Source organism: Lytechinus pictus, chromosome 3 (genome assembly GCF_037042905.1).
Source record: "Lytechinus pictus isolate F3 Inbred chromosome 3, Lp3.0, whole genome shotgun sequence".
Taxonomy (NCBI): Eukaryota; Metazoa; Echinodermata; class Echinoidea; order Temnopleuroida; family Toxopneustidae; genus Lytechinus; species Lytechinus pictus.
The window spans coordinates 22,522,311-22,541,646 of record NC_087247.1 but is presented as its reverse complement, the minus strand read 5'-3'; the positions used below and the strand labels follow the sequence as shown (position 1 = coordinate 22,541,646).

The window sequence follows — 19,336 nt, the reverse complement described above, 5'->3', positions numbered from 1 at the left end:
AGAAAATAATGCAAGTCTCTGTCCATGATCATCTCGGTGATCCTTGACAATGACGATGGCTTCATTGAAAATGGAACAATGTTATCCAGGAACAAATCTCACGTCATCCAATTCACCCCTCATTCATCGCTGTGGGAGTATTCTTTAATTTCGAATAGGCTTATATTAACCTCCCCCCACCCTCTCTCTTTAATATGCACATCTTTCTGATCAAATTTGTTAAAAGCAAGGTATTCTTTATTTGAATCTACTTATAATATAATAATAATAAAAAATAGTTTTTCAATTCCTTTTATACTGATCGTGTTATTAGTTCGTAATGCCGTTTCAGAATTCACAGATTTTTTTTTCTCAAAAAATATAAAAATGAACTGCAGTTGGAACAGGGGAAATGAGATTGATATTCATATTTTGGCCGAATGACCATAACAACCGTTTGGATAGGCCTACATTTTTGAAGATTTTTAAGTTGTTTATTGCAAAGATCATACTCTATAAATGTAGGCCCTAATATAATTATGATAATTTTTTCTTGATATATATCAACCTGTAATTTATTTGAATTGATTTGTGAAGCTTTTTAGAGAATTATTGCTAAAACGCGAAAAACTGTTTTTTTAAAATAATTTTATTATCCCAGACCCTTCATAATTTGTTACCATGTTTACTGTATACGTTTAGAATTAGTGATAAATAAGTACCATAGTTATGATCTAATATTATAAAGTCCTTCAATGTAACGTGGACCCGACGTGGACGTGGACGTTTTTAGTTGAAAGGGGAAACTCGCATGGGTCAATTTGTATGCCTAACGTTGGTAAGACTATTTATGTTTTATTTATGGTGATATTCTATTTTGAAAATAGAAAAGGATTCTAAAACATATTTTCAAAGGTTTCAACGTTACAACTTACATGATTGCATTTTCTTGAAATTTCCATGCTGCCCTCTCTCGGTCACTTGTGAATAGTTAGTGTAATTCGGGACGATTTTCAAAAAGTTGATAGCCCGGTTGATAGTTTCCTGATAAGATCGAGACTACTCAAAGGAAATATCAAATATGATTCTGTTCAAGTGTAGTCGTCATAGCGTTATTCAGACAGACAGATTTGGTAAGTAATCAATAACACATCGAGGAAATGTTAATGTTTATATTCCGAATGTCAGGTGTGTGGAGCCGAGGAGCGGTACCGGTAATGATTCAGCAAGCTCCCCTGAACTATGGGCCATGCGAGCGCTGAGCGCCGTAGGCCTACCCGGTACCTGGCCTCGTAATAGACGGAAGCTCCCTCACTCGGGCCTCGGCACAGACGAGTAGTATGGCAGTGCAGTGTATCCTATTGCCGGACACCTTTATTTCAGTGCTTTAAAAATGACAACTAGAGGAAATACAATCAAGAAAAATTTACACTTGCTATTCCAAATATTATGAAAATTATGAATATGATAAAATTATTTTATATTTACCAACCATTTTCTTTGCTTATTTTCGCGCGCGACAAATTACATCATGATTCCGGACGCGCGCCGGACGGGTAAAGATATCCTTGATTATAATGATGTAAGAACAAATTTGTGTGATTTTTTTTCTTCTTATATCATATCATGAGTAAATTCTAAGTATTATTTGCTTTTTTATATCGAATCTGAGTACGGTAGATGTTGGTAATAAATTCGTGTTTGATAACTTATTTTATTTTGTCTTGTTAGCTGCATGTTCCATGGCACTTTCCAATAATAATATGCTCGCGTTCGTATCGTGACGCTCATCAAGTTCTATCGATGCGCTGCTGATCGACGGCTCTACTCACGGTAAACCTCGCGCACGGGTACTACCTTGAGAACTAGCCGTCGACGATCACCCACAATACACCACACCTCATCATTCGATCGAAGGAGTGGACGAGATTGAAATTCGGCAAATCAGGCCCATATTTCCGTTAGAAAATATATCAATTGTTAATACAAAACTATGTTATATGATATTTTAAGCATTTTCTATCATTTTTAGAGATAATTAGGTAAAAGTTGGATTTTTCGCCTTGTTTTTGCAATCTTGTTCTATGTATTGCTCTGTGAAATTGAATTGCGGAAGTCTTACGGTACGAATTTGTTTTAGAACGCAGTAATATGTGCGTCCGGAATCATAATAGTGTCCGGTAATACAATACGTGACTATACTTGGCGAGATGTGAAGACGAAAAGCTTAGAAGACTGTTATGTTAAATCAATGTCGAGAAGATGATTTGCTGAAACTTTGCAAATTGATTTGTTTGGAACAAGATGGTGAGTGTTGGAAATTGGAAAGTCGTCCTGTTTCCAGTTTCCACTCATTCAACGAACAAGGTCAAGAACGTTGAAGAAGCTGACGCTGACGACACAATTGCACAACCAGAAGTAACGTTTCTTCTTCACTTGTTTAGCCAGGAATAGGAAAAAGATGAGATAGCGAGTACAGAATCAATTGGAACTGGGAAATTTGATTTCTTTTAGTTTACTTTTAGGACAAAAAGATGACAAGATATTGATACCGGTACTTAGAATTTTAAAGTCGACTTCTGTGGAAAATGAAGCTGAAGAAGAGGTGACGAATATAATTTTTTTTTAGAATTGTTTAGTTTTACTCTAAAACTTGATTTAATCTGGAAAAGAAGACATGAAATGAAGAGTTGTTGAAACTTGGCAAGTCAAATTGTATCGGATAAGAACTTAAGAAGGCACGATAATTGTGATACAATGTACATAAAAATGAGGGGTGATTTCATCCCCTTGCTCATTTATATACCAACCATATTATATTATGCATATCACTGATTCATAAAACAATGCTGAACTTCAAAATTATAATGGAGATCCAGGTCTACAAACTTTCTTATTTTACACCGCAACAAGCCAATTTCCAATTTTCAACAACTTGTCATCTTGTCGTGATTTCCCAAACAAGTCTACTTTCTGATTTCGAGCAACTCATCTTGCTCTTTTGTCCCAAACAAGTTGAACTTCTGAGTTTCAAAAATGCATCTTTCTTGTCCCAAATAAGTTAACTTTCCAAGTTTTAACAGCTTGTCTCAACATTTAACTCATCTTGTCTTCTCATTTCATTGTCTGGTTGGTTAAGCTCGCTTCTGTAGTAGGTCTACAGCTGATATTTTTCTGTTTGAAGGAGTTTAGGCTTTGTGAAATTTGTCACTTCTTTCTCCTGTTTTTAATGTGTATGCTAGCTGTGTACAAAGCGAATAGGAGATACATTATGTCACCACCACTGACGAGTATTCTGGAAGGTAGTAAGTAAGCACTGCACAAGTGAATGGACCGATGGCTTACACGTATCAGTAGGTGTACTTATCAGGATAATGCCAAGAAACTTATTAAAGACTTTTAAAAACTTTTTGGGGTGTAGTTGAGCAAGACATAGTCCAGCAGGGACCCCGGCTAAAGGTACTTTTGTATTGTATTGCACTTTGTGCTTGAGGTGTGCCCAACACGCATATACTTTACCTTCCAAAAAATTCAGGCCTTTGGACCCATTTGCCATTGAGATTGACAATCCTGAGCCCCATGAACTCTTATAGGGGTACTCAAGGCTGAAAAATATGATTTGAACAGATAGAGTAAAATAGACAAACAAAAAACTTTAAATTTAATCAAAATTGGACAAGGAATAGCAAAGTTATGACATTTTAAAGTTTTTTATTATTTTAGTGAAACAGTTTTATGCATGTCTGTGTGAATACATGCTAATGATGTCTTATCCCCACTTATTCTTTTGTATTTTATCATATTCTCCATGAATGAAACAAATCTGATTGATTTCTGATTTAATGTGTAGAATAATTACTGCTTAAACTTATTTTGTTAGTAGAAGCGAGACAGATCATACATGTACACAAGTATGAAAAAGTGAAATAATAATTATATTATGTGATAACGTAAGAAAAAGCAAAGTGGGAACATGACCTCATCAGCCCACCTATTGCATATTTAAGTAGGGTGCACACATATCTAGATCTTAACTCTGTTTTCACAATATATGTAAATTTTTAAATTCAATAAATCTTTTAGTCTGTTGTTTATAAGATTTTGATGAAATTGATAAAAATTTCAATCAATTGATTTTTGTGACCTCTAATTCTTATGTATGTTTTTTTTTATTAAACTTTTATATTCTGTTTGTGTTTAAGGAATAAACAATAACAACAACAATTTTATATTGAACTTGGTTGATTCATTAAAGTCTAATCAATTTTGAGAAACTGTAGGATAATCAAATTGATTTTATGTCCCTTAAAATAGATTTTAGCTGCTGCTGTTTCTGAAACAGCCCGTAGTCATTTTGGACTCTCTTTTTTTTTTATCTCTGTGCAGTTTGCCAGCCCTTGTCAACATTTCCTAATATTACCCTTGAGATACACTCTTTACAAGGTATCAGCATGAACGATAAGAAGAGGGAGAGAGGGGAACTACTGCTGCCACTCCACCTACTGGTCCCTAGAAAAGGAAAAAGGATGTAGAGAACACTTTAGATTCTCAATGGATATAAACAGGTAAGGGTTAGCAACAATGTTAGGGGGCCTAATGATAATGAATGTGATGTTACCAGTGATGATGATGTCTGTGAACAAACCAGCAAGAAGGGTGCTCTTGTTTGTGATCCTGATAATGTTGGTGCTACCAGTGATGATGATGATGATGATAATGATGGTGATGGTGACGGTAATTGATGTCGAACAGTAGAAGGTACAGTGTAAACGGGTCATTCCATCTGGATTCACCCAGTGGTTGCACCCGACCGTCTCAGAATTCGTTGTAATTTGGTACACATAAAATTCACCATGGCCCACGTACAAAACAAAAAAATAAGTCCAATTGGTCCGTCGGTTCTCGCGCTACGGCCCGCCCTTTTCTCCTTGTTTTGACAAAAATGGGCGTGACCTTCAACTTTCAATGGCCACTGCGTCGTAATGTGTTGACCAATTGTCATGAAACTGGTACCATTTATTAGGAAATTCAGAGAGGAATCCAAAACATGCATCAAATAATGTATTGGAGCGATTTATAAGGTCATGACCTTTGACCTTTAGTTTGACCTTGAGTTTGACCCCCGGACAAACAATTTTTTAACTTGATTTTCATGTATATTAATTATTTGTATGATATTGACAAAATATGTTAAAACCAATGATGATATTTTATGTCTTCACCTTTTAAAACTCTTCCAAAGATACCATGAAATTTCACTCTAGTCCCACATACTAATATTCATGTTAGTAAAAGTGTTTACCAGTTACATGATTTCTTCCAATCTTAAGTTACAGTATGCATGCACATGAAAAGAAATTAAGCTCATCAGTTCACAAATGAAGCATTAAACATTTATGCTCATGAATAGGTATCTGTTTAGGCATTTTGATGTTCAGCAATATATATCATATATATATATATATTCTTGTTAGTAAAGTGTTTACTTTTATCATAAAATTGTTGAGTATATGCCTATTTACTAACAAGAATATATATATATATATATATATATATATATGTATATATATGACATATATTGCTGAACATCAAATTGCCTAAACAGATACCTATTCATGAGCATAAATGTTTAATGTTTCATTTGTGAACTGATGAGCTTAATTTCTTTTCATCTGCATGCATACTGTAACTTAAGATTGGAAGAAATCATGTAAATGGTTAACACTTTACTAACATGAATATCAGTATGTAGGACTAGAGTGAAATTTCATGGTATCTTTGGAAGAGTTTTAAAAGGTGAAGAAATAAAATATCATCATTGATTTTAACATATTTTGTCAATATCATACTAATAATTAATATACATGAAAATCAAGTTAAAAAATTATTTGTCCGGGGGTCAAACTCAAGGTCAAAGTAAAGGTCAAAGGTCACGACCTTATAAATTGCTCCAATACTTTATTTGATGCATGTTTTGGATTCCTCTCTGAATTTCCTAATAAATGGTACCTGTTTCATGAAAAATGGTCAACACGTTACGACGCAGTGGCCATTGAAAGTTGAGGGTCACGCCCATTTTTGTCAAAACAAGGAGAAAAGGGCGGGCCGTAGCGCGAGAACCGACGGACCAATTGGACTAATTTTTTTTGTTTTGTGCGTGGGCCATGGTGAATTTTATGTGTACCAATTTACAACGAATTCCGAGAGGGTCGGGTGCAAAATTGCACATTCATTGGGTGAATTGGCATGGAATGACCCAAACATGAAATTGCTGCATATTGAGTGTATCTTGTCTTTCAAATCACAGATTCTTCAGGACTCTACTGAGCATGTGCAATGACCTGATGAACTCTGGCCAAGCCATTCAGATCCAGTTCCTGGATGGGGTAGTTAAAGGAACCATCCTTGGTTATCTCCTACCCAGTCTAGTCACAGCTCTATGTCATCTTAGTCTGGCCCTAGATGAAGCCCTGATCCCTTACTGCCTCATCAGTCAGGTAATTTTCTTCAGTTTCTGGGGAGGATTTATGAAAAGTTTTTTGTCAGTAATATGCACTGACTGATTTGCTCTCAGCCAATCAGATGCAAGGATTCCCAGTAGCTTATAACATATGTTGTTAGTGTAGTAGGTGTCACGGTACACCCCATGTATCTTTTGTGGGCACTTGATGGTCTTAAAAAGGACCACCCAAACTCAACGTTTCGACAAGTGTGTTTTTGTCGTCTTCAGGAGAATGCCCATGAAAGATACATGGTATATCGTGGAACCACTACACTATCCTTCTTCGACATGGAAACCTTCAGAAGTTACATCTGTTATTAATCACTGACAAAACTCTTTTTTAAATGCTCCCTAGTTTATTTTATTTCCATATTTCATATGAAATAAAATTGTGTAATATAAGTATTCACAATAGTTGCAATAAATGAATACATACATTATATTGTTTAAAACAAAAGTTACATAATTGTAAAATGATCTATGGGTGGCAAAGGGCAAAAATATGGAGGAAATTTAGCCATGTATGAAGTTATTGATTTGATGATACATTGTCAAACATGCATAATAATCCATTCTGTTGTGATACCAGCAAAATTAATTTGATGTAAACTTAGTTCTATTCTATGCACATTGCATGCATGCCCTGGTAACTTGAAAGAAGGATGGAACTTTAAACAGAAACATAAAAAATGGGATAATTAAAGTTGTAAAAATACAGTAGTTCTGCATTACAAAGATTCTGTTCCTTTTTCTTACAATACATGGGAAGCAAATCATGAAAACAATTAGTGATTTTCACTGACTGTAGTTATAAGCATTGCATCTGATTGGCTGCCTTGTAGCATGTTTTGAAGTTGCAATGCTGTCTTAATTGTAAAAAGCTGAAGTTAATGTTTCAGTACTCTGAATGGATTCATATCTTGCCACAAATGTTTAATGCTATATATGTACATGTATATACATGTACTGTTAAACTTACTCAAAATTGAAGTTTAATTGAATGATAATTTGATATTATGTTTATTTTATTCCCTTTTCATTTTTATCGAGGAATGCTGTGGAAAAAAAAGGACAATCATAGATTAGGGGATATTAACTTCCTCTCAATGTTCAGTTTATAATGTTACTTTGAATCTTATATCATTTTATCTTATAAAAAAAAAGAGAAAATCATGCGGCGTATCACTCACTAAATAGCTAAATTAACCAACTTTTTGAAGAAAATATAAATACCAAATTAATTTGGGGCAAACATGTCTGGTGGAAGATGTGACATGTCATATGAAGGCAGTGTGTGTCGAATGATGGTCGCGAAAACGCTTATTATATATTTGCTTTTGTTCTAATTCTTTCTTGTATTTTCCCAAATAAACATTTGTGGACTTTTTTGTAAGTATAAATACTACAAAATTACGATGTTTGATACTTTGGGAATACAATAAGACAATTCTATAATAAAGAAAAGTTGCTTCACATGTCGAACCTTGGGCAGCTTACTCTTTTTAAAAACAATACCTGGAAGCATACAAATATTGTATCTTAGCAAATGAAGTGCATTATGCATTGCATTAATATGAATAATGGCATTATGAATTGCATTATGAATAATTGCATTATGAATTGCATTATGAATAATGTAAAGATTAGATGGAAATTATTCTTCATTTTAGGGAGTATGTATTACAAGACTGCATATCAAAATAATGCATCCTAGATTTTAAGAATGCAGGGTTTTAAGATATTTGTAAACTGAATATGTAGTTAAGGCTCCATTGGTAGAAGCATACTGATATTATACTGACAAAGAGCATAAGCTTAGAATCATGTTTTTTATCAAGGAAAATTAGTATTTTAAATTGCTTGTAATTCATTCATTGTAAATGTTTTGGGCCTAATGGAAAAGGCACATGATAATGAATAAGAATAAAAAGAGAAGAAAAAAAAAAGGATGAGGAGGAGGGATGGAAGGAGAATGATGAGGATGAGAATGGGGAAATGCTTAAAGGAGAATGAGGGGAGGGGGGATTTACATCATGGACATTACTTGGCATTATCCTTGAATATAACAATGCTGTTTGCTTAACTTTTGTGCTTGTTGTTTTATATCTTAATGATCAGGAGTGAAAAGAGCTGTGAGAACTATCATACGAAGCTTCAAATCTCAACGCCCTGGGCCTCCGGTAAGACAGTAAAGACCATTCATCTTGTCAGGGATAACCACAAGCTCAGAGAGACTGTTCACATCCAAAGGGCAAGGTGCCTATAAGATTTGAACCTCATTGTGCATCCCAGTATGATTATGACAAGGTAAAAAAAAAACTGTACCGTGTGAATAAAACAAAATTGACACCTCACAAATCCCCAATTTAAGAAAAAAAATATATCATGAACGCATAATCATTATATATTGGAAAGAATATCTTCTCCCAAATAATTTGATAACATATTTATGTGCTATGTCTTCACGCTTGGATAATCAGTAAGTATTCTTTGCAGTGATGTAAATTTTGATTTGCGCCAAAGGCATGGCTGCAGTGAATGAACCCCAAATGCTAATGATGTCATAATCCTACTTGAGTTAGTAAACATATTTGCAAATCCCTTTCAATGAAATTAACTAGAATTGATACTAAAAAGTGTTTATTAAACAATTATAATGTACATTACTGAAAATGTGTTTCGAAATGGATTTTAATGCAACCCTTGTAGGATTATGACATCATTGACATCTGGATTCATTCATTGCAGTCATGCCTTACTTTGGCACAAATCAAAATTTACATCACTTTTAAAGTCTACCTCAGAAAAGTGTTGATTTGAATCAATAGAGAAAAATCAGACAAGCATAATGCTGAAAATTTCATCAAAATCGGATGTAAATAAGAAAGTTTGACATTTTAAAGTTTTGCTTATTTTTCACAAAATAGTTATATGCACAATTAAGTCATATGCAAATGAGAAAATTAATGATGTTTGTCACTCACTATTTATTTTGTTTTTATTGTTTGAATAATACAATATTTCAATTTTTACAGATTTGACAATGAGGACCAACTTGACTGAACCATATAATGTTAAACAATGGTAATTCTACATGTTCAGGGCGAAATAAAACTTGTTTTCACAGGACAATGAGGAGAAAATTACAATATTTCATATTTCATTTAATAAAATACAAAAGAAATAGTGAGTGAGTGATGTTATCAGTTCCCTAATTTGCATAATGACCGGGATGTGCATATAACTATTTTGTGAAATTCAGCAAAACTTTAAAATGTCATAACTTTCTTATTTTACATCTGCTTTTGACGAAATTTTCAGTGTTGTGCTTGTTTGATTTTCCTCTTTTTATTCAAATCAACTATTTGTTGGAGTGGACTTGTCCTTTAGAATATCTCCTGATTGTCCAAGCATTAACACATACCACATAAATATGGTATCAAATTATTTGGGAGAACACACTCTTTCAGGACATATAAAATTATGATGATCATGTGTTCATGACATATTTTGTCCTTAAAATGGGGATTTGTGAGGTTTAATTTTTTTTGTCTCACACAGTATTATATTCACTTGGTCTACAAACAGTTGGTCTTCTTCTTGGATAGTCTTATACCCCATGGGCTAAATCCTTTTGGTCTAATTGCCGTTTGGTCTCCACAACTTAGTCTATTACTCATTCATTATAATTTCCAGCTGGTCTAATTTCCAGTTTATCTACTTGAAAATAATTGAAAATTGGGTTCATTTATTAAAACTAAAAAGACTAAGTGGTGTTAGACCAAATGGATATTAGACAAAATGGGTATAGCCTTACTGAATATTTGATATTAGACATAATGGTTACTGGGTGTCAAATCGTCAATTAGACCAAATGGGTAGATGAGCAACATATAGTTGTACACAAAACGGGATAAGACCATGTTTGATGGAAACAAAACGGAAAGTAAACAACATGGGCAAGACCAATTGACAATATACCAATAAATCAGATGATCAAGGCCTATTTACATCTTGTTGAAATTCAGAAAACAAGATCTAGGCTCTATAACACAAGGGTTGCAATCAATTTCTAAATACAGTGGGCCATTCAGTTAATTGTACAATCACAATCGCTTATTTTGTAAAGTCTTCCTTGAAAATGTTCTTCTTCTTGAGTGCATACTATCCAGACATATAATGACAAAATTTACTTTTTACTTCTTTCAAAAGCATCTAATGTCTATGCAGTAATGTAGAAATCAGTGAACATGTGAGCTTTTTTTTTTAATTTGGCAGTTGCCTACTTAGGTTGAAATATGCTGGACCCAATACAAATTCAAGGAAAGTTGTGGAATATGGAGGCAATACGTATGGCTACGATAGGAGTGTTTGAGATCAGGCCAGCCTAAAGACTTAGTCAAGGTAAGGCATTTTTATCTCACTGGCAGGAAGAGCCAACAATTTTGAGGGGGCCAGACATGGTGTGTTGTGCAACATTTATAAAAAGCTGTGAGCGAGCGAGCAAAAATGATAAATGGGAATCCAGCATTGGTCATAAAAAATTGTTTGAGAGAGAGAGGGAAAATACCTAAAACAGTTATGGCAGTTTTTAAAAAGATCTCTAAGACTATGTAAATTTCAAATTGGTAACTGGGTAAGTAAATTATGACAAGTGATATGAACAACTTTCCCAAAGTCCATGTACTTAATTATGAGGAATTTGTGGTTTTCCTCTAAGTATATATTCCTCTGGGGCAGTAATAAAAATACATATATAACCAAGAAAGCATATTATTTTGTGTCCTCATGAAAGAAAAATATAATTTAAATTAAAACTTTTGAAAGTCATTTTAGTCATTTTATGTATTGAAGGAAAGAGAAGAGTAGTCCTTGCCTAAAAACGGTAAAATCATTATGATATCACCATTGCAGCCAATTTGTAGTCTTCAGTGTTATATTGATTACCAATTTCACAACTTACAGACATTTTCTGATATCGTTCAAACTTTTACCTATCAACTTGCCTGATTTTTCTTTTTCCTCTATAAACATCTTTTTATTTTTTGATTCCCCTTTTACCCTTTTAAAACAAAAATCTAATTTTATAATTGAATTTGACTTGATATTCAGAAGATTATCGTATTTAACCCTTTTTCCTTTCTTTTTAAACATTTGTCTTTTTTTGTTGTGATTTTTTAGACCCTTATTATGTTACATACGTAACATGCTGTATCTTGGACACACATGATATTCACTTGTCAAAGCAAGTGGCAAACTGGGAATTTACCATAGCCACTTTTTTCTTCTTAATTTTAATGCGGCTATGTCAGCCTCGTCAAAGGGACAGGGACGATGAGAGTGAGAGAGTTAATATCTTTTGCTTTGACTGTATTTTTTAATTTTTTATATAGCAGGGCTTGGCTTATATTGCAGGTCACTACGTCTTAAGGGTACAATCCATTATTTCAATCTACAGCGTAAAATGTGTTGGTATATTATCTTTTATCTTATAATGACTGAAAGAAACTGAAGTGTTTATCTTATTCTATTTCAAACTCAGGGAACGCCTACCTCAACGGGACCAAACTCTTTCAAGAAGTGCAAGACAGGATTCAGTAGACCCTCGGCCAAGTGGAACATCAAGAGCAACATCAAGCAAACATCAAGCAAACACAACAAGAGCAACAACAAGCAAACACATCTAGAAGAGCACCAGCTGGATGGCAGGTTATAGTGTCAGATGGAAATAAGGGTTACAAGAAATGTATTATATTCATGTACAGAGAGAAAGGGGGAAGGGGGAGGCAAATATTCTCAATATACAAGTCAACGAAGTGATGAAATGCGAGACTCTGAGCATGCTCATACTCAAATATACTTGGTAAACCTTTTGATATCTATTGAGACGATTTTGTCTCGCCTGCATAGCAGAGTGATACTATAGGCGCTGCTTTTCCGACGGTGGCGGCGGCGGCGTTAACATCAAATCTTAACCGAAGGTTGAGTTTTTGAATTGTCATAACTTAGAAAGTAGATAAGCCTAGTTCATGAAACTTAGATAAGGGTAATCAAGTACTACTAAACACCCTGCCGAGTTTCAGGTCACATGACCAAGGTCAAAGGTCATTTAGAGTCAATGAACTTTGGCCATGTCGGGAGTATTTGTTGATTTCCATCATAACTTTAAAAGTTTATGGATCTGGTTCTTGAAACTTAGACGTAAGAGTAATCAAGTATTGCTAAACACCCTGCCTGAGTTTCAGGTCACATGACCAAAGTCAAAGGTCATTTAAGGTCAATGAACTTAGATTATGTTGGGGGGATAAAAAAGAAATCTTAACCAATTAAGGTTAAGTTTTTTAAAATCATGACTCTGATTGTATATGGATCTAGTTCATGAAACTTGGATATAAGAGTAATCAAGCATTAGTAAACATCCTGCGTGAGTTTCAGGTCACATGACCAAGGTCAATGAACTTTGGCCGTGTTGGGGGTATTTGTTGATTTCCATAAAAACTTTGAAAGTTTATGGATCTGGTTCCTGAAACTTGGACATAAGAGTAATCGAGTCTTACTTTAACACCCTGCCTGAGTTTCAGGTCATATGACCAAGGTCAAAGATCATTAAGGGTCAGTGAACATAGTATATTATCATCATACGAATGGTGTTTTTTGTGAATGATTATCATCTGCTCACAGTTTTTAGGCTTATAACTTTGTAAGTTGATATAAGTAGTTTTTAGGCTTTTAACTTTGTAAGATTATATAAGTTAGAAAGAAGAAAACAGTTTCTTAAATGAATAATGTACATCTAACAAATTCCCTAAAGTTGTCCTTCATTGGTCATTCCTAATTATTTATTTTACAATCTTTATGATGGTAAAGGCGAGGATTGTCTGGCGTGGCACGTGTCATCACGTCACATGATGATGATCACGCATACTCTTTTGTTGAGGGCTGGAGCTTGTCAAGCATGAAAACTTTTTAAAAAAGGCTCCCAGTAGTTTTTTTATTTAAAGAAATATATATATATAATTGTCATATTCAGAATCACCTGGGAGTATATGTTAATTTCATTTTTTGCCCATTTTGATTGCAGGGGCCCTTTCATAACCAGGCACTATGCTCTTTAAAGGACAAGTCTACCCCCAATAAAAAAGTTGATTGGAACAGAAAGAGAAAAATCCAAAAGAGAAAAAAAAGTCATTTAGGGTCAGTGAACATCGTATTTTATCATCATATGAATGTTTTTTTTTTTTTTTTTTTAATCATTATTCTATAGTTGTTTTCAAAGTCCGCACAGCTCCTATATTGAATTGCGTAATGCAGGCGAGACTGCCAGGGGTTCCACTTGTTATAACATTTTATGTTTCAGTCAAGTTAGCCTTGATTGTCAAATCTATAAAAATGTTAATATTGTATAATTCAAACAATAAAAAGCAACAGAAATAGTGAGTGAGGGACATCATCAACTCTCTAATTTGCATATTACTGATTTGCGCATAGAACTGTTTTGTGAAAAAAAGCGAAACTTTAAAATGTCACAACTTTCTTATTTTACATCAAATTTTGATGAAATTTTCAGAGATATGCTTTTTCTCTATTGATTCAAACCATCATTTTCCTGGGGTGGACTTGACCTTTAAATATGCTATATTTTATTAACACAATAATTATTAATGATTTATTGATTTGTACAATAGAGTAGACTGTCCAAATGTGTCTTATTCATGTTTGTGCTGCCTAGCTAGCCTGAATATATAAAATGTGTGAGAACAATTTGCGGATTAAAAAAATTATTCATTGTGCAATATACTAATCAAAGGTCACAAATTCTGAAGTAAAATTTGTCTCCCATATACATAAATGATTCAATAGAAATCAAAGAACAATTATTGTGTACACAATTATGGGATTTTAGATTACTTAATTTGTTGATTTTAAAGAAGGAGCACAATCCACAATGGGCATTTTCACGGTAACTGACGTTACACGGCACAATTTTACACACTTTTCATTATGTGTATGATTATCTTCAAAACAACAAATTAAAAGTTTTGCTTAAAAAGCAAACTCCCATCATTTATAATGAAAAGTGTGTAAAATTGTGCCGTGTAACGTCAGTTACCGTGAAAATGCCCCAATGTCAAGAGAATATTGTAAATAGATAATTTTTTATGTATAATGTGGTTTTGTCAGACGTATATTATACGACTTGAGTATTTTAAGTAACTAATTGCTGACTGATTCCTCAGTTCATGAAATATGTGATGCATTATTTATGTGAATTTTAGGAAATACATTATTTTTACCCCCAAAATATGTTCTTTTTCATACTGGGATTCATTTGTGTATGAGTATATCAGGCAAATATTCAATAGTGTATATTTACATATCATTCAGTACTGGAAAGAGAGAGATAAAAAAAAAAACACTACAATGTCGGAGATTAAGACCGATGTGGTGACATAAGTTAGTATTTTCCTTGTAGACCCACTCAGACTGGAGCAAAAAGTGATATTGAGAAAACTCTAAAGCTACAAAGCACAAAGATGAAAGTTTCATGCATATCATCTGTTTGCTATAAACCAAGTATTCTGCATATAAAGAACAACTCGAATCGGCAGGTTTCAAAAGTAGGCTTTACTTTGCTTCTTAATGGCCTGAATTTCGTGATGTGATACTGTGTCAGGAGGGTTATGATTCCATAAGTTCATACGTATATGAGATCAATTATTTTTCTAATTTTTCAAGAAAGCGTACATTTTTAAGGTGCAATTTTCAAAGGAAAATGGGACAATTATTCAGTGCTCAAATGGATGGAAACGTGCAACTCTGGAATAGGTTTTTTGGATTTCTTTGTTTGGCTTTTGTTTAGCCTAAATTGGTATGTTAGGAAAAGCTGTTACCTACACATAATATAAATACAGGTAGAATTGGAAAGCTGTGCCAAATAACCAGGAAGTAAAAACATGGCATACACCAGGCCAAAGGTGTAATCAAATCAAATGTGTACTCTGGAAATCAAAGAAATTTTCATGTTTTTCTGTTTCCAAACCTATGGAATTACAACGCTCCTAAAAGAGAACGACATCAAGGATTTGAGGCCGCTGAAAAGCAAAATGAAACCTATTTTTAAAGCTTGATAATTGGAGCTCTATTCCCAAATAAAATACTCTGCTCAGTGGGGAGCGGTCAGGGTCCTATAAGGGTGATAATGATGATAATTTGTGATGATGGTGGTAGTTACAATAATGATGATCATGAAATTAAAAGGAGGATGGTCCTGATGTTAGTGATGATGATGATGATTTTCATAGTAGTGGTGGTGATGATGATGATGGTCATGGTAGTGTTGGTGCCCGGGGGGGCCACTTCCATTCACGAATGGATACCATGCGCGACCATGGGGTCTCGAAAAGCACCCTAAACACGTAATTTCCATATTCTGAAAATGCACCCCTTAACAAGTATATTGGCGTGTGAAACCCTACCCATAACAAGTATTGGAAACAAAACGACACTCTTGGCAAATATTCCCTGAAATGAACCCCTAAACAAGTACAGGAATGTTTTATTGTTACGGGTCCTTCGGTCGTCGGCTTTACCTTATTTGGTTTAGTACGACCCCATCTACTACACCTCGCGCAAATCGGACTCTAAACACGAAGTGTTGGGGCAAAATAGACATCCTTTATAAAACATTTTAATTTTGTTTTATCATTCCCGCAAATTCGACCCTAAACACGTAATTTTCCTGGCGAAATAGACACCCTTTTTTCATTATTTTTGTGTTTTTGACACCCTTATCACGTTACGTACGTAACGTGCCCTATCGTGAAAAGGACATCCTATTTACGTGTTTTTTTGGTCGCGCATGGTATCCACTCGTCAATGTAAGTGGCCCCCCCGGGTGTTGGTGATGATGAGGGTGGTGATGGTGATGATGATCATGGAAGTGATGATAATGATAAGTGATGAAAGTCACATGCTAGAATAAGTTTGATCTTTTAATATAAAAGCAATATTGTGCAATAACAAATTGAAACATAAAAAGTACATGATAAAATAGAGAATTCATAATATTGCGTAATAACCGATTGGACCCTACATGATGAAATGTAGTATTGCACAATATTGCGCAATAACCGATTGGACCCTACATGGTGAAATGGAGTATTGTGCAATATTGCGCAATAACAGCTATGACCCTACATGAAGAAATGGAGTATTGCGCAATATTGCGCAATAACCTATTGGACCCTACATGGTGAAATGGAGTATTACGCAATATTGCGCAATAACAGCTATGACCCTACATGGTGAAATGGAGTATTGCGCAATAACCGATTGGACCCTACATGGTGAAATGGATAATTGTGCAATATTGCGCAATAACAGCTATGACCCTACATGGTGAAATGGAATATTGCGCAATAACCGATTGGACCCTACATGGTGAAATGGAGTATTGCGCAATATTGCGCAATAACCGATTGGACCCTACATGGTGAAATGGAGTATTGTGCAATATTGCGCAATAACAGCTATGACCCTACATGGTGAAATGGAGTATTGCGCAATATTGCGCAATAACCGATTGGACCCTACATGGTGAAATGGAGTATTGCACAATATTGCGCAATAACCGATTGGACCCTACATGGTGAAATGGAGTATTGCGCAATATTGCGCAATAACAGCTTGGACCCTACATGGTGAAATGGAGTATTGCACAATATTGAGCAATAGTCGACTGGACCCTACATGGTGAAATGGAGTATTACGCAATATTGCGCAATACAGCTATGACCCTACATGGTGAAATGGAGTATTGCGCAATATTGCGCAATAACCGATTGGACCCTACATGGTGAAATGGAGTATTGCGCAATATTGCGCAATAACAGCTATGACCCTACATGGTGAAATGGAGTATTGCGCAATATTGCGCAATAACCGATTGGACCCTACATGGTGAAATGGAGTATTGCGCAATATTGCGCAATAACCGATTGGACCCTACATGGTGAAATGGAGTATTGCACAATATTGCGCAATAACCGATTGGACCCTACATGGTGAAATGGAGTATTGCGCAATATTGCGCAATAACAGCTTGGACCCTACATGGTGAAATGGAGTATTGCGCAATATTGCGCAATAACAGCTATGACCCTACATGGTGAAATGGAGTATTGCGCAATAACCGATTGGACCCTACATGGTGAAATGGAGTATTGCACAATATTGCGCAATAACAGCTTGGACCCTACATGGTGAAATGGAGTATTGTGCAATATTGCGCAATAACAGCTATGACCCTACATGGTGAAATGGAGTATTGCGCAATATTGCGCAATAACCGATTGGACCCTACATGGTGAAATGGAGTATTGCGCAATAACTGCTATGACCCTACATGGTGAAATGGAGTATTGCGCAATAACCGATTGGACCCTACATGGTGAAATGGAGTATTGCGCAATATTGCGCAATAACAGCTTGGACCCTACATGGTGAAATGGAGTATTGCGCAATATTGCGCAATAACCGATTGGACCCTACATGGTGAAATGGAGTATTGCGCAATATTGCGCAATAACCGATTGGACCCTACATGGTGAAATGGAGTATTGCGCAATATTGCGCAATAACAGCTTGGACCCTACATGGTGAAATGGAGTATTGCGCAAAATTGCGCAATAACAGCTATGACCCTACATGGTGAAATGGAGTATTGCGCAATAACAGCTTGGACCCTACATGGTGAAATGGAGTATTGCGCAATATTGCGCAATAACAGCTTGGACCCTACATGGTGAAATGGAGTATTGCGCAATATTGCGCAATACTCCATTTCACCATGTAGGGTCCAATATTGCGCAATAACAGCTTGGACCCTACATGGTGAAATGGAGTATTGCGCAATATTGCGCAATAACAGCTATGACCCTACATGGTGAAATGGAGTCCCAGGACCAAAATCCAGTTAAAACCAATTAGGGCAAAACCAATTGAAACCAGTTGGCCAACTGGTTTCAATAGGGAAATTGGAACAACTGGTTCCAATTGAAAACCAGTTGCCAATTGGTTCCAGTTAAAAACCAATTGAAAACCAGTTGCCAATTGGTTCCAGTTAAAACCAATTGGGCAACTGGAACCAGTTGGCAATTGTTGTCAATTGGTTCCAGTTGTTCCAATTTCCCTATTAAAACCAATTGAATCCAATTGGAGGCAACTGGTTTCAATTGGTTCCAGTTGAAACCAATTGGAGGCAACTGGTTTCAACTGGAACCAGTTGAAACCAATTGGTTTCCAACTGGATCCAATTGGAACTTCCAGTTGGAACGAACTTAATTAGTTACAAATTAATTAGCATTTGCACTAACTATTTCTCATGCCAACACAGAAGCAGTGTTATATGTCTATTAATACCAATGTAAAGGGCATTGATAAAATACAGACTTTCATGTGTATATATTTATATGGAAGATCTTCAAATATATGTACTTTTATTTGATGTAATTTGGTAACAGTTAGTGGTGTCCTAATTATCCTTTAATCTGTTTTAATTATAATCTATAACATTTATGAACATGGTTTTCACTGCTAAGTATTCTAAATACTAATCTTTAAAAAGTGTGGTACTTGAAATTGTAAAGAATTAAATAGATACATTGTTAATGATGATTAATCTCATAAAACATTAATCTGTGCACACTGGCAAATAATATGCAAATTAACTGGTTTCAATTGGATCCAGTTGGGTAACTGGAAAATTTCCAATTGGAAACCAATTGGAAATAATTTCCAGTTACCCAACTGGTTCCAATTAGAATTCATTTCCAGTTACCCATCTTTCCAGTTAGA

At 35.0% G+C, this 19,336-nt stretch overlaps 1 long non-coding RNA gene across 1 annotated transcript; it reads left to right on the top strand.

Moving 5' to 3' along the window:
* The first annotated feature begins 949 nt into the window (after positions 1-949).
* LOC129256454 (uncharacterized) lies at positions 950-13,631 on the top strand. Its single transcript, XR_010292985.1, has 6 exons — positions 950-1,112; positions 4,366-4,544; positions 6,287-6,476; positions 8,600-8,788; positions 10,760-10,885; positions 12,024-13,631. It is a non-coding gene; the product is annotated as an uncharacterized LOC129256454 (long non-coding RNA).
* Positions 13,632-19,336: the final 5,705 nt, after the last annotated feature.